The 10164-nt window shown below is 44.7% G+C and overlaps 1 long non-coding RNA gene across 1 annotated transcript; it reads right to left on the bottom strand.

Moving 5' to 3' along the window:
* Window positions 1-7736, bottom strand: LOC140582429 (uncharacterized). Its single transcript, XR_011985398.1, has 2 exons — window positions 3814-7736; window positions 1-277 (listed from the first exon to the last, which is right to left on the bottom strand). It is a non-coding gene; the product is annotated as an uncharacterized lncRNA (long non-coding RNA).
* Between the last annotated feature and the right edge of the window lie 2428 nt (window positions 7737-10164).

Below are 10164 nucleotides of genomic sequence, written 5' to 3'. Positions count from 1 at the left end.
TTTCTCAACTTAGCATTTATTGAATACAGAATTGTGTAAATTTAAATATACACTTAACAAAAACACAATACAACTTGTAAAGAACAACAAACTTATTAACAAAAATAGCAGCATCAGAATCTCTATAGATATAGCAGGAAACTCCTCTTTTCTGAGGGAAGGAAAATTGTAAACAATACAAAAAAGAATGAGCATGTTATCCTCAGTTTTAATCCCACTTCCAGTCCCTGAGTCTTCCTCGCCCCACCCATCCCTCACAGCCATCAGACAGCAATTACTAAAACAGAAGAAAAAATACAAGGTTAGCATTTTTATTATATTGCCTTCATCTTTAATTCATTGTACAATTCCAGTATTCCATGCACATTAAGACAATTACACTCCAATACATTTCGAAAGGAAAAAAAAACACTAGTAACTAAGTGCATCATGGTATGAAGAGTAGTGTACAAGGTCCAAAACCTTTGACTAACAAATCTGGTGGTTGAGTCATGGCAATTGTACTTCTCTCTGAAAGACAGAAACGTTTAACTGCTCATCCATGCCAATGGTTTTTGAGTGAACCTAAGTGTGCCTGTTTGTTTCTTCGAGAGCCCTATAGCCCCCTCACATCATTTTAAAACACAGGTGGGTGTGTATGAATGTGTGTGTGTGTGTAACTGAAGTGTGTGCAATTAAACACGAGTCAGGTCAGGACACGAGCTCGGCACCGCGGGCAGACGGAGGAATCCTGCACGCCCCACCCTATTCCCCCCCAAAAAAAAGGACTAGATGGTCAGTATTGTCAGAGGAATAGAAAAGGAATAGATGGTCAGGTGCATTTAAACTGGGTGAGCAGGCAAGGCATGTCACCCCACTACTGGCAGACGGTATGCTTGGGATGTATTTTTAAGTTTTTTTTATATATTCCCTCCACCACCCCCCCTCTGCGGAGGACTGCTTTATTTTTAATTTCCATTACAAAAAAAAACCACAAAAACAAATAAAGAAAAACAAAAATTAATAATAATAATGAAACTAAAATAAAACAAACGAGCGGCAACAACAGTAACAGCAACAACAAAACTGATAACTGCAGCTGCAACTGTGATAAGAACAATAACAATAAACCGCAACACCAACCAGCACAATACAAATTTACAACTTACTATCATTACGGTTGTGCCATGTGGGTCAGGGTCCCGGTGGGTGTGTCGGGTACTCTCCGGACCCTTCCGGGACCACCCGCAACACCCGGCACACTGCGCTGGCCCATAGGGAGGGGATCAAACGGGGCCCCCCCTCAGACTACCTCAATATGTGTATGTGTAAGGTGTGTACATGTGTGTGTGTATGAATGTGTGTGTATGAACTGCAATTAAAAACTGTGGGGCATTAAAAGTGAGGGAGTGGTCAGGGCACGAGCTCCCCACTGCTGGGGAAAGAAAACAAGACGACAGAGCAGTATCTGTTGTACAAAACTTGCAAACACTAGGGTTGTATCCTCTGTTCGATCTGTGTCTACTGTTGTTCCTTCTTTCCCTATCTCTTAAATCGCGTGACACCTAAAGAACAGTGAGGTAAGGATGGCCTAGTACATGGGGAAGGCCTATGTGGGAATCTTCACCACAGGGTTTGGGCCCCGATGCCTGTTGCAATCGGTTCTTCCCTGGGCTCCTCACTGGTCCGTGTGTCCTATCCTATCCCTGCCGGTGGGGGAACAACTTTACAGTGTGACACATGAGTCCAGCTTTTCCTTCCCTGACACAACACTGCAGCTGCTGTAATCAACATCACTTGATGTGGTCTGTGCCACTTAGGCTCTAATGGCTTGTTTCTAAATGATTTTATCATGACCCACTGACCAGGGATGATTGTGTGTCCACCTTCTGGTGGAGTCTGCCCACACGACTCAACTCTCTCTCTGGCAATTTGTACTGCCTTTGTGAGGTTTTCACAGTAAGCGATCAGGGCATCTGAAGCAAGGTGTAGCTCAGCATTTCTAAGATCAATCACACCTGGCATTGGGCGTCCAGTAATAATCTCATGAGGGATCAGTCCTACTGATCTGTTAGGTGATGCTCTCATACTACACAGTACCGCCAGCAGCGCTTTGACCCATGGTACATCTTCCTGATGCATTTTGCTGATCAAAGCTCTTCTAAATTCAGAAAAATTTGTGTGTGCTGAGGGTAAGCTCTGGGATAGTCTCTCTATATCCTTAGGTCCTAGTGATCTGTTGTACAAAACTTGCAAACACTAGGGTTGTATCCTCTGTTCGATCTGTGTCTACTGTTGTTCCTTCTTTCCCTATCTCTTAAATCCCGTGACACCTAAAGAACAGTGAGGTAAGGATGGCCTAGTACATGGGGAAGGCCTATGTGGGAATCTTCACCACAGGGTTTGGGCCCCGATGCCTGTTGCAATCGGTTCTTCCCTGGGCTCCTCACTGGTCCGTGTGTCCTATCCTATCCCTGCCGGTGGGGGAACAACTTTACAGTGTGACACATGAGTCCAGCTTTTCCTTCCCTGACACAACACTGCAGCTGCTGTAATCAACATCACTTGATGTGGTCTGTGCCACTTAGGCTCTAATGGTTTGTTTCTAAACGATTTTATCATGACCCACTGACCAGGGATGATTGTGTGTCCACCTTCTGGTGGAGTCTGCCAACACGACTCAACTCTCTCTCTGGCAATTTGTACTGCCTTTGTGAGGTTTTCACAGTAAGCGATCAGGGCATCTGAAGCAAGGTGTAGCTCAGCATTTCTAAGATCAATCACACCTGGCATTGGGCGTCCAGTAATAATCTCATGAGGGCTCAGTCCTACTGATCTGTTAGGTGATGCTCTCATACTACACAGTACCGCCAGCAGCGCTTTGACCCATGGTACACCTTCCTGATGCATTTTGCTGATCAAAGCTCTTCTGAATTCAGAAAAATTTGTGTGTGCTGAGGGTAAGCTCTGGGATAGTCTCTCTATATCCTTAGGTCCTAGTGATCTGTTGTACAAAACTTGCAAACACTAGGGTTGTATCCTCTGTTCGATCTGTGTCTACTGTTGTTCCTTCTTTCCCTATCTCTTAAATCCCATGACACCTAAAGAACAGTGAGGTAAGGATGGCCTAATAGATGGGGAAGGCCTATGTGGGAATCTTCACCGCAGGGTTTGGGCCCCGATGCCTGTTGCAATCGGTTCTTCCCTGGGCTCCTCACTGGTCTGTGTGTCCTATCCTATCCCTGCCGGTGGGGGAACAACTTTACAGTGTGACACATGAGTCCAGCTTTTCCTTCCCTGACACAACACTGCAGCTGCTGTAATCAACATCACTTGGTGTTAATGTCTCAGACACCTGGGCTACCAGACTAGATCTTCTTAGAATGTCACCATCTTTACCTCAAAATGCAAAACCCAATGTACCTATCTCTTTTAGTTTATATACTATTACATTGGAAGCTAGATTAAACATTTTATAAATTTGTAATCCTACAGGGTGAAGACTTTCCGATAAGTTTGGGTGCTTTGTTTCAATATGCCGCTTTAGTTTTGATGGTTTTAGAGCCCAGTTTGAAAGTGTTCATCCACACTGTGCCTTGGGTTTACAGCGCTGGCTTAAAGCAATGCATTCTGCTCCTGATGCAATGCATCATGGTTAGATTTAAACGTGGTGCTGGCGGCCCTATACGGATCAGTGGCCAGTCTCGATTTTCAAACTGCGAACTTCAAACCGAAATATTGCGCTGATGAAAAGAAGCCTTACCAAGCATTTCTCTGTCCTCCGTCTCCCTGCTCTCCCATGCCTTGCCAGTTTACCTTGTATAAGATCCTTACCTTTTGTGCCTTCCCTCAGTCCAGCTCCCGATCCTGACCTACCGGTCCTGCTGAGCCCGATTCCTCCTGTCCTCCTCCCCGCTTGTTCTCCTGTCCTGTGTTCACTCGTCGGACGGATCTCTCGGCTGTCGCCCCTCGCTTACGGACCACGACCACGATTATCGCCTGCTGTTCCTTGACCTGTCTGCCTGATCGCCACCCTGGGAGAAGCTCCCTTAATTACCTCGCACAGCCGCTCCGATTTACTTTTGCTTGAGCGTCGACTTAGACGAGTTACAAGCCGGCGACTTGGACCAGTTTTACTGTATAATAAATGGTGTCTAGTCCAAATGAGGCCGAAGCTGAAACAACCATCAGAGTGGCTCGTGACATGCTGACAAGGCCTGTTCGATAGTTCTTTTCTTTCAGTATTTTTATTTTTCTGTATTTTTTTTTATTTAACGTGTGCATTGTATATTTTGTTTGTTTTTTTAAATAAAAACTCTTAACGAACACCTTTGTATTTTTTATATATTATAAATAAAATATATTAGTATTAATACGTGTTCAACACTAAAGCAAACGTAGAAATAATTATTGGCAATCGTAGGATAATAAGAGGGTCGGGGAATCATCGCGTAGGATAATAAGAGGGTCGGGGAATCATCGCGTAGGATAATAAGAGGGTCGGGGAATCATCGCGTAGGATAGTAAGAGGGTCGGGATATTTTCGCGTAGGATAATAAGAGGGTCGGGGAATCACCGCGTAGGATAGTAAGAGGGTCGGGATATTTTCGCGTAGGATAATAAGAGGGTCGGGGAATCATTGCGTAGGATAGTAAGAGGGTCGGGATATTTTCGCTTAGGATAATAAGAGGGTCGGGGAATCATCGCGGAGTTTCACTTAGATGTAGCGTTTTCATCGCTGTTGAGACGGAAAATGTCGCGATCGCATCGTCTGGACGGAGCTGTTTCAACGCCGCTAAGCAGTGCCAATGTGCAAAAGCCTGAAATGCTACTATAGATGTCGACCTTTCAAGAATTAACGTATCAGCGACGTAGCACGCACCGATATACAGTACTTGTGCTGACTGGGTCACTTAATTGTCACACTGACTATCTCTAACAATTATAAAGCAGCATTTTGAAAACCGCTTTAAAAAAATAACGGGTAAAACACTTACCTTGGCTTCTAGCCAAACGAAATTTGTATTTCCCCCTACCTTGTTTGCCCTTCAGTTCTACTGAAGACCCATATCAGGTCCTTTTTTTCCTTTGGATGATGTTTTTTTTTCCTTGATTGTTTTTTTTTCCCTTTGCATGTTCTTTTTTTCCGTTGGATGTTTTTCTTTTTCTTTCTTTTTCTTCTTTGGATTTTAATTTACGGAACAAGAGCAGCACATTATAATAATGTCTGCTGGAAGCACCAACTGAACGCAGTGAAACAGTACCCAGCTCTTTTATAGGGAGTGTCAACCCGATGTTTACGTAACCAAAGATCTAGAACGTTGAGTCTCACTTTTCATTGGTTTCCCAGCTATGATGTCAAAATAATATTTGCTGATTGGTCGAAAATGTTAAAATGCCCCCGAGTACTGTAAAAAACAACTGAAGATTTTATTACCCTACGAAGCGGTCATAATTTAAAAATATATATATATTTTTTTTAATCTTCTGCGCCCAAGTTATATTCAGCTAATTTTAGCAGGCCACAATTAGACTAGGCCACCCTTATTTTGTCAGAGCTTAAGGAAAGTTCCCCAAATAACACGTTAAACATAAAAAATATTTTAACTTTATTAAGCAATCAAAATACATAAATCATGGGTTTGTTCAAAAGGCATACACCTATATGCTGCACCCCAATACAGCCAACAAAAGAACAAGTTGCCCAGAGTTCGCTCAGGTGCACCTGTCATGCCCCGCTCCGTCCGATCCTAATGTGTGCCACGCCCCCTCGTTAACCTCATGTGGAATCCCAGTGTTTTACAGCTGTTTCGGATTGTTGTCATTAGTTCAGTGTATTTAGTCCGCGTTCCTGTTTGTATCCCCAGTCCGGTCATTGACGTTGTAGTGTCATGCGTTGTTCCCAGTCTGTTAGTCCTGTCGCCTGATTAAACCCTCGTCTTGCCCTACCTACTGGCTCCGCTCTCCTGCTTTCCGGCTCGCTCGCCCTGCGATCATAACAGCACCCCACAGCACAACCTTAAAAACACATCCAGCACAGATGATCGACACTAGTGAATGACACCGCAAACACTACAGGGTCAATTTAGACTCATCAATCAACCTATCCTGCACATACACTGAAAAAAATGAAACATTGGATCAACTTAAAATATTACTTCATTTTTTCACACTTATTTTTTTCAAGTCAGTTCAACTTAAAGTAGTCAATCTAATACACAGGTGTCAAACTCCAGTCCTGGGGGGCCGGAGCCCTGCACATTTTTGGGTTTCCCCTCATTTAACACACCTGATTTAACTCCTTGTACTAATTACCACACAGTTCTTGAGCTGAATCATTTATGGTGGAACAGGGAAGGGACTAAGCTACACAGGGCTCTGACCCTCCAGGACTGCAGTTTGACACCCTTGCCATCGGGTGTTAAGTCAATGAGTCTCCACCTCCACATATCTGCCCCATTGTAATATGCGCACAAGAAGTTATGAGGATCAGAAGAGCCATCCCAGATTTACCCACCATCATGAGAAAGACTCTGACCAAAAAGGACCTTACAGCTTTTTATTATTTCATTTTGAAGCTTTGCTGTTCTAACTGATCTTGGTAATTAGAGAGCTGTAGTGCAGGTGGTTTTTCTGCTGACATGTGATTTTATAGCATGTTGGTATCAAAAAAATTGACAGAAGAACTCTTGGAAACATATTGGATGATTCTCCTGATTGGTATATATTTTAATGGTGTTGGGGTTGTGTTTGATTGCCAGTCCTGCCCTTGGATGATTAATATATGCGGACAGGTGTTAGGGCAGTTGTGATACCCTTTTCTGTGCAGCTCCTGGTACCACCCACTCCCCTGTAGACCAATGGTGCTGGATGTATATTTGCATAGCATGACACAGTACTGTTTTTGACTTAACAGATTTTTCATTTTTTTTTTTATCTACCGCGATTGTGATGAATAGGGCAAGAAAACAAAAACCACAGAAATAGTTCTTGTGCGTTATCTTCTATGGTTTAAGTAGGAGGGAATTTGGCTGAGAGGAAAATCAATTTCTTTGTTCCTTTTCCAAGCTTGGGCTCTCTAGGAAAAGCATCCAGACCTGTACAATTGAGAAGATTTCTTTGTGGATACACATATATAGGATCAAAATGCACTACTCAGACCAATTAACATACACCAACACAGGCAACCTGGAAATAGTGAGAGCAACAGGTGGTAAATACTAATATCAGTGCCATACCATCCTCAATCGTGGTGGGTTTCTAAATGAAACTGAATATTAAATGAGCAAAGTGATTTGATTTGTTCTTCTATCCCAAGTTGTGGTCTAAAAGCAATAAGGCCACCAACCATTATATCTGCTTTAGCAGAAACGCACTCCTTCCACCATTAAGCTCTCACCTTTTCTCAGTACTGCTAAATAATTATGAGATGCAGTCTAAAACAATCTAGCTTTATTATCCGCGCTTGGTGCCATACATTTAACTCACTTTTACACCACATGCAGTTCTCAGGTGAACATGACTGGTTTGTAACCTGATTGAAAACACATTTTCTATTATGCTTAAATGAGAAAAGGCTATGTTGGTCTGAGTCTTTCTTATTATGGTGGATTAGTAAAACACAGCAGCTGAATGCCCAAATAAGTTCAAATGAGTGCACATTAAAATGGGGCAGATATGGGCCACCCATTTTGGGCTTGCAATTTGGGAAGAGGTTGAGACACATTGACTTAACACCCGATGGCAAGGGTGTCAAACTGCAGTCCTGGAGGGTCAGAGCCCTGTGTAGCTTAGTCCCTTCCCTGTTCCACCATAAATGATTCAGCTCAAGAACTGTGTGGTAATTAGTACAAGGAGTTAAATCAGGTGTGTTAAATGAGGGGAAACCCAAAAATGTGCAGGGCTCCGGCCCCCCAGGACTGGAGTTTGACACCTGTGTATTAGATTGACTACTTTAAGTTGAACTGACTTGAAAAAATTGTGTGAAAAAATGAAGTAATATTTTAAGTTGATCCAATGTTTCATTTTTTTCAGTGTACAGGTTATACCGTTTTGTCTGTGGTGTGAAATTAAAGCGTTTTTGTGGACTCTGGTCCACATGCGGCACCATGGACGCAGTGCTCAGTGCTGCCGTCAGCACCGTGGACAGCATAGCCGGCCCACACGGCCCGCGGGTTCACACACGGCAGCAGGCAGGTGGGCTGCCGGCTCTGAACAGCTGCAAAGGGAACCTTCATCCTAACGCCTTACAGGATGCACTTCTGGATGCCCTCACCTCTCCCCAGCCTCACAAAGATCTGCAGGAAGGTTTTACATGAGCATCAGTTTAGTTTGGGTTGGTCTTCTGTACTTGCTTCCATTAATGGAGGGCAATCTGTTAGAAATGCATTGGTTCTCATGCCATAATGACACACTCTCCATCACTCTGTGAACAGCTGCTGTTAATGTCCATAAACAGCTGGGACTCGCTACCCATCATGAACTCTGAAGGATATTAATGGGAACATCCATGTTCTGGTCATATTGAAGCACTTACACATTAGCGGCCTTGTGATTGGCCACCGACACATTAATCTGTGGCTCCTTAGTCCAGAAGTTGGTTTATTTTCTTGTGTGTTGCTGAGAATGGATCAGAACCGTCACAGGAAAGGTGCCCCTCTTTCATTCATATGCGAACAGATGTGCTGTGCTCATGCTTTGCTGAGTGTGAAAAGATTGGCGCTTCCGCAGTCGGCCGAGAGCGATGAAAGCCGCATTTGCTGCCGCTTGATGGCTCACTGGACTTGCACGCAAATCCTTCGCACACACAGCTTCCTGGATGCAGCAGCGCCGGAAAGAGGGTATGTGTCTTCCAGAAGCTGGGGTTTTGGTCACACCATTTCACCATATATGCGTTGCACAGGGCTTTGGATGTAACTGGTCTAGGCTGCTCTCCCACTGACTCTATGCTGGACAGGTAGATGGCTGTTTGTTCGAATGACATTTCATTATATTTTTTGTATGCATAGTATGATTCTATTATCGTATTGCTGTCTAGATTTATACTTATTCGTTAAGCATGAGGCTACAGCCAGATTCCTAGTCCATGGTTTCCTTTGGCATTCACAGCAAGCACATTCGTAGTGGTGACGTTGTGGCCGCTATCCTGGGCACAGGGACCAGGCCGAGTGCCACCTTAGGTGACCGTCACCCTCCCCCTGCTTGTTGTTGCCACTCAGCCATTCAGGGACTTGCACCTGGCTGCCAGTGTGCCAACAGTAGGATACCATGTGATTACCATTCTCTTCAGGGGAAGTAGCGGATCTGCCCTCAGCTTTCTGCTGAGTCGGGGTGGGGGCTGCCAGGAAGCCTTTCATCTCTTTCATCCAGCGTGTGATTATGGTCTTATCACTCCATGAATCCGAATGCATCAGGACTCCCTGTGTCTTAAACCAAACTATCGGTGTAGCTTTAAAGTGTCAGAACTGGTGTGAGCCACCCATGAAGGTGTGTGTGTTCCCATCAGGCAGATAAGGGGAACTGGCAAAGGTACAGATGCTTGCGAGTAAGAGATTAGCACCTGGCCTGTGAAAAATACACTGATTACATGTATCTCTCCGCTACCGTGAGGCATGAGCCCCCAAGGACTCATGCTGAGGCATGTTACAGTGGGTAAATGGACCCAGCATTTCTTGGGAAGCCACATGTCAGCCCATGACCCAGTGCCCTCTCACAGAAGCACAGCACTTGCCGATGACCTCGTTGGATGATGGACTAAGAGCAGTGCTAAACACCGCTCACGCCCTGACTCCCCCCACCTGTCCCAAAGCAGGATGCATGGGGAAGTGCGGGGAAGCATTGGTGAATGCTGGTGAAGGTGCCGCTATTGCAACTTCAGACAAAGGCACCAGGACTTCGAGCCTCAGTGCCGAGTCTCTGAGAGCTCATCAAAACACTGACGGGCCAAGTAGCCCAGCAAATGGAATGTTGTCTTTCCCAGAAATGGATGCCAGAGGGCTCCAAAAATCTGCTGTGAGCCATAGACTGTGAGTGTCTGTGCCCTTGTTTGTGTACAGAGTGAAGGTGCCACTCACAGCTGGTTTTCCCACCATGCTGCTGGGATGGAGAGCTGCTCATGCGGAGAATGCTGGTCCAGCAGAAACCTGTGGCACGCCAGCAACACTGAATATGGTGTTGGGTCCAGCA

Source organism: Paramormyrops kingsleyae, chromosome 24 (genome assembly GCF_048594095.1).
Source record: "Paramormyrops kingsleyae isolate MSU_618 chromosome 24, PKINGS_0.4, whole genome shotgun sequence".
Classification (NCBI taxonomy): Eukaryota; Metazoa; Chordata; class Actinopteri; order Osteoglossiformes; family Mormyridae; genus Paramormyrops; species Paramormyrops kingsleyae.
Note: the sequence above shows the minus strand (reverse complement) of the source record. Positions and strands in the feature narration are given on the sequence as shown.